This window comes from Gastrolobium bilobum, unplaced genomic scaffold (genome assembly GCF_033153095.1).
Source record: "Gastrolobium bilobum isolate Gb01-03AN ecotype WA unplaced genomic scaffold, APGP_CSIRO_Gbil_v1 utg9203, whole genome shotgun sequence".
Classification (NCBI taxonomy): domain Eukaryota; kingdom Viridiplantae; phylum Streptophyta; class Magnoliopsida; order Fabales; family Fabaceae; genus Gastrolobium; species Gastrolobium bilobum.
In genome coordinates this window covers 85,988-92,737 of record NW_026895877.1, presented here as the reverse complement: position 1 = coordinate 92,737, position 6,750 = coordinate 85,988, and positions in this window count along the sequence as shown.

Here is a 6,750-nt window from a genome sequence, read left to right as displayed (position 1 = left end):
TTACTTAAATGCTAATTTTATTTATTAATAATTAAATTACTAATTGTTATTTATTAAATGAAAAATCACTAATCATTAGCTATAAATAGTTGCTACAATAAAACAAATGTGAGAAGATCCTCTCATATGTGCTTTCACATAATCATGTGAAGGATTCTAAATCGTTGATAGACAAATCAAAGGTGGTAAGAGATCAACAAGAAAAAAATATTTGACTACATGGTTGGAAAAGGATAACTAATAATTTCTTTATTAACAGTTATGAACATTTCACATAAACCAAATCATGTGAAATTATATATGAGAGGATTAACTTTCAAAAATAATTCCCTAACAAATTCAATTGACAATTATTATTTATCACTAATTAATAAAACATTAATTGAAATATTCAGAAATAAAAAACATAATTAAGTAAAATTGGTTATAAAATACTAATCTAAGAGAGGGAGATTAGTCAAAATTCAGAGTGATAAGGTGTAAAAATATAAAGTGGATGAGTAAACGTATGGAGTAAGGTAACACAATCTACTCTATAAAATTAAAGGTAAAGGGGCACATTTGACCCAATATAAATAAATTTTTTTCATTTGATATAAAACAATCAATGAACTCTTCATCATTAGTTTTTAGAGTGCCATGTTTTATATATTATAATATTTCATAAATTGTAGAAGGACTTTACCATTTTCTATACTCCAAAACTTGAATTTAATTTAAAATCATAGATGCTTATTTTTCTTTAATTTTAAAAATAAAAATAAAAATGTTTATTGATAATGTTTAATCACGCTTACTTTCTTTCCTTTTTTTTCTCTTAATCTTCTCAAAAAGGATGGTAAAAATTGTTTGGGACTAATGGATTTCTATCACTGAAATCTTTCTCTTTCCATCATCTCTTTTGACTTAAAAAGAATAATATTTTTCTTTTCCTTTTTCTTTTATCTTCCTCCAAAATTTGCATATCAAATAAATCATTATTCTTTATAGAAACTTCATAGTTTAACTGTAATCATGAATGTACTTTACTATTGTTATCTTTATTTCCTAATGTGGCCTGTCGTTTCATTCATTCATAAGTGTGTTTAATGGGTATTTTAGTCATATTACATTGGCAATAATAAAATGACGCATTTGATCAAATACTAATAGTTGAGACACTTTGTGTGATGTGAATCAATTTCATTTAATCATATCTCGTCGCTTTCTCTCCCTGTTCTCTAAAAAATCCCCCTTGTGAGCTCTGCTAGGGTTTCATGCTCAAAACCCAAATTGTGACCAATAATCTATTTTTGTCCATCTTTGGTTGTGGTTTTTATTGGTCTATGTGTTGCAAGTATTTGGCTAAGTCTTAGAGAGATTTCATGGCTTCTAGACCTTCAAGAAAAAGAACCTTGCAAGTCTTGATTATGTGTTTAACATAATCTGAAGCTTGCTAGAGTGTTGGTATTTGTAGACTTATTGTTTGTATATTTGCTGTGTTATTAGCTGTTATTGCTATGGTTAATTGGTTAGTTCAATCTTTTAGTGTTCTTAGTGCATATATGTAATATTTGGGGCTGAGGGTTCATTTGGCTTTTTCGGTTTGTACCATTTGTTATTTTGTACACTTTGTATCTTGTTTTATCTTTTAATGCAAGTGTTAGGGAGTTTAATCGCTATTGACCCTTGGATGTAGGAAACTAGTTCACCTTAATTTTTTTCTTCTTCGCTTCTATTTTCCTTTATCGCCTGTTATTCACAATGTATTTTATAACAACCGATATCAAGAGTCTTGGTCTTTTTCTCTATTTCTTTACCCTTTTTTGTAGTTTACTTTTTCCTAGTCATGTACATGATAAGCTCAGCTCAAATAGAGGCTAACAAATTTCATAGAAGGGGCGACTTTATCATGTGGTGGAAGAAGATGCGAGCTATCTTGGTGCATCTGAAATGCTCAAAGGCTCTCGGTGGTGAAAGGAGTTTCTTGCTAACCTTACTCCTCATGAAAAGAGTTAAATACTTGAAACTACTTTTAGTTTGACTATCTTGCATCTAATTGATAATGTACTTAAACAAGTAGAAGATAAAACTATTGCTGCTAGCTTATGGCTTAAGTTGGAATCCTTGTTTATGATTAAATCTTTGTCAAATAAAATCTACCTAAAGAAGAAAATATTTGGGTTTAGAATTGATTATTTTAAGTCCTTGGATGAGAACCTTGATGAGTGCAAAAAAATAACTATTAGCCTAGCTAATGTAGATGAAAATATTTGTGATGAGAATCAAGCCATTATTCTTCTAAATTCTTTACCAGAAACCTTCACGGATGTTAAATCCACAATTAAATATGGTAGGGAGTCTCTATTTTTGGAAGATGTGCTGGCAACCCTTAGATATAAGGAATTATAGATGAGCTCCAATACAAAGGCTCATATTGAAGGGTTGAATATAAAGGGAAAATCTAGAAAAATATCTCATTCTAATAACAAAGGCAAAAGTAATAGTTATTAAGAATAAGAATAAGACCAAATAACCTACTGGCTCTGCCATAAGGAAGGACATCTCAAGAAGAGTTATCCTGAGAAGGGTAAACCTCAATCTGGCCTCTTTAATAGTCACAAAACATATTATACTAATCTATTGAGTGATTTTGATAGTGGTGAGGTCTTGGAATTATCCAATGACTCTTATAGCAAATAGTAGGTTATGGATTTAGGGTGTACATTTCACATGACACCAAATAGAGAGTGGTTGAGTGGCTTTTAGTCATTGGAAGGAGGTAAAGTTCTAAAGGGGAATGATACTATTTGTCAAGTGATAGGAATTTGTTCTATAAATTTCAAGATAGATGGGATAGTCAAAATCATAAGGGATGTAAGACTCGTGCCTACCCTTAGAAGGAATCTGATATCACTAAGGATATTGGATTCAAGTGGATATTCCTTTAAGGGTGAGAGAAAAATCTTTAAAGTAGTTAAAATGGTCACTTGTAATGAATGGCTTCCATGTTTTAAATGGGGAAGCCAAAGAATTGGAACCTTATGTTGCCTTAAATACGGTATGTCCAATCTTTGGCATAAGAGGATGAGGCATATAAGCAACCAAGGGTTGCAAGAGTTATGTAAATAAGGAATCTTGCCTTTAAAAAATATTTTGCCCATTTACTTATGTGAAAATTGTATTATGGTAAAGTCCCACAAACAAAGTTTCACAGCAGCCAAAAAACAGATAAAGGAAGTCATTGATTACATTCATTTAGATCTTTATGGATCACCCAATATACCTAGTTCACTTTTAGGATGTCATTATTTTCTTTCTTTTATTAGCTCTTACTTTAGAAAGGTGTGGGTGGACCTTCTTCTTAAAGTAGAGACTGAAAAGGGAAAAAAGGTTCAGGTACTCAGGACTGATAATGGTCTTGAGTTTTGTAGTAATCAATTCATTGATTTCTACAAAAAAATATGGCATAACAAGTCATAGGACTTATATTGAAACACTTCAACATAATGACATTGCTGAGAGAATGAATAAAACCATTTTAAATAAGTTTAGAGTATGCTTGTTGAATCTGGCCATGACAAAGATTGTTTCAACAACATACCATGTTCTCAATAGGTCTTCTTTATTTTTGTTAGCCTTTATAACACTAATGAAATTGTGTAATAAAAAACCTCCTAATCTAAACTATTTAAAACCTTTTGCTTGCCTAGCTTATGTCCATGTGAAACATGATAAAGTTGGACTTAGGACACTAAAATATGTTTTTATTGGTTATCCTTCAGGCACAAAAGGGTTTAAGTTGTGGGTGATTAGTGAGAAGGAATGTATCATAAGTGGAGATGTATTTCATAAATTGACTTTTTATAAGGATATTGTGCATGAAAGAAATCAAAAGTCCATTCCCAAAAAGGTTCCATTAGAGGTGGAGAAATTTGCCACATTAAGGCAGATTGAAGATGCACTTAATCAAAAGAGGATATTGAAGATCTCTCTGATCATGATGATAATCATGACTAACCATCGAATGTCTCTAAGGAATTAAGGACTAATGATAATCATGAAGGGATGATTCCACTTGACTATTTGCTATCCTGAGACAAGGTTAGGAGAGTCATTAGACCTCATAGTAGATTTGCTCATCCTAACATAATTTTTTTTTTTGCATTGCAGGTTGGAGAAGCAATGGACCAATAAGAATCATTAACCTATGATGAAACAATGAGAATGAGTACTCGGAGTAAATCACATGAAGTAATGGAGGAAGAAATAGACTCACTAAAAAAGAACCAGACATGGATGACAGGCCTTACAATAAAAAAGTAATTAGCTATAGATGGCTCTTCAAGAAGAAGCCATTTGTTCCTGGTGTTGAAAGACCAAGTTACAAAGCAAGAGTTGTAGCCAATGGCTGTGGTGGAGTAGAAGGAGTAGACTATAATGATATTTTCTCTCTAGTGGTAAAAGACAACTCTATTAAACTCCTCTAATATGCTCTAGCTATGTTTGATTATGAACTTGAATAATTAGATGTTAAAACAACCTTTTTGCATGATAATTTGGAAGAGCAAATCTTTATGGAATGACTTGAAGGCTTAATAAAGAGAGGCTCTGAAAACAAAGTCTACCTTTCAAGGAAATCATTGTATAGCCTAAAGCAATCGCCTAGGCAATGGTACAAAAGTTTTGATGACTTTGTGACATCACATGACTTTAATAGAAATAGCTATGATTGTTGTGCATATTATTTGAATGTGAGTAAAAACTGCTATATGTATCTTCTTATCTCTGTTAATGATATGCTTATCATTTCTCATGATATAGATAATATAGATAAGTTAAAGAAAATGTTGAAAGGGGAATTTGATATGAAGATCTTACGCCTTGCTCGAAGAATATTGGGTATGGATATATTCAGGGATAAAAAAGCCAAAATTCTTTCTGTCTCAATCACACTATGTGAAGAAAATTTTGAAACAGTTTTCAATGCATTTTGTAAACACTATTCATTTTCAGTTCAGGCATGTGTATAAAGTACCTAACTCTAATGCTATATGGAGTCTAATGTATGTCATGATAGGTGATAGACCTGTCATTGCACATAATGTTAGTGTGGTTAGAGGTTTATGTCAATCCTAATAGGGATCACTGGAATGTAGTAAAGTCAATATTTGCTTATTTGAATGGATCCTGTGATAATTGTTTGAATTTTACTGTTGATGATCTTGGTTAATTTGTTGTTAAGAGATATTGTGATGTAGACAATACTGTTGATCTTGATAAAAGAAAATCATTAACTGGTATATATTTTCTATGGGAGAAAATATGGTTAGCTAGAAGTCTAACCTCCAGCATGTAGCGACATTTTCAACCACTGAATTGGAGTATATAGGTCTTAATGAAGCAATAAAAGATGTTATGTGTCTTAAAGGTATAGTCTTATAGTTGGGACTTGGTAATAATGTCCCTAAGATAATGTGTGACTCACAAAGTGCTATACACTTATCCAAAACAATGTCTTTTATGAAAGAACAAAGCATATAAATGTTAGGTTGCACTTCATTAGGAATATCATCTCTAATGGGAAGGTAAAGGTGGAGAAGATCTCCACTTCTTGGAACCCAATTGATATTTTCACCAAGTTTGTTCCTATCGACAAATTTAAGGATGCCTTGAGTTTGTTAAGTTAATCTTTTTGAAAATAGAAAAGTAGTCATGAGATTAAATTTCATCTTATTGGTACTTGCACAAGCTGCCTTATGAAATAAGGTTGAGTTTGTGATGCTTATTTCCTAATGCAACTTGTCGTTTCATTCGTTAATCAATGTGTTTAATGGGTATTTTAGTCATTTCACTTTGGCAATAATAAAGCGGTGCATTTGATCAAATACTAATGGTTGAGACATTTGTGTGTATTGAATTAATTCATTCGATCATATCTCGTTATTTTCTCTCTCTATTCTATGAAAATCCTTTTTGTGAACTCTGCTAGGGTTTCATGCTCAAAACCTAGATTATAACAAATAACTCTAATTTTGTCCATCTTTGGTTGTGGTTTCTCTTTGTCTATGAGTTGTAGGTATTTGGCTAAGTCCTAGAGAGGTTTCGTGGCTTTTGGTGACTTAAGAAGAAGAAGCTTGCAAGTCTTTATTCTGGGTTTAAGGAAATTTGAAGTCTTCTGGAGTGTTAGTATTTGTAGACTTGTGGTCCATTTATTTTTCGTGTTATTAGTTGTTGTTGTTGTGACTAATTGATTAGATTAATAGTTTAGGGTTCTTAGTGCATATCTTGTAATATTTAAGGCTGATGGTTTATTTGAGTTTTTCGGTTTATACCTTTTGTTATTGCACACACTTTGTAACTTTTTTTTAGTGCAAGTATTGGGGAGTTTAATCCTTATTCATCATTATTCGTGATTTGGTTTATAACCACCACCATATTATTGAGTAAAAGATAATACTTATATCTTTTCTAAAATTAAATTTTGTAAAATAGAATATATATGTTTAACTTAAGTCTATGTTCATAATATGTGAAAATGTCCTCATTAAAGACTAAAAATAAAAGTCCTCTTTTATATATGTATATATATTTTAGTCCTCTTATCTATATAATTATAGGTGTTATCCCTTAAATAATTAAAAATTTATACAATATAATTTTTCTTAATTAATCAATTGTTTATCAAAAAGTCTATTTAATTTATGTAATAGGTTACTCTACCTGTCATTTTTTCTATCTATCTTTGCCTACCACTCTTCAATACTATTA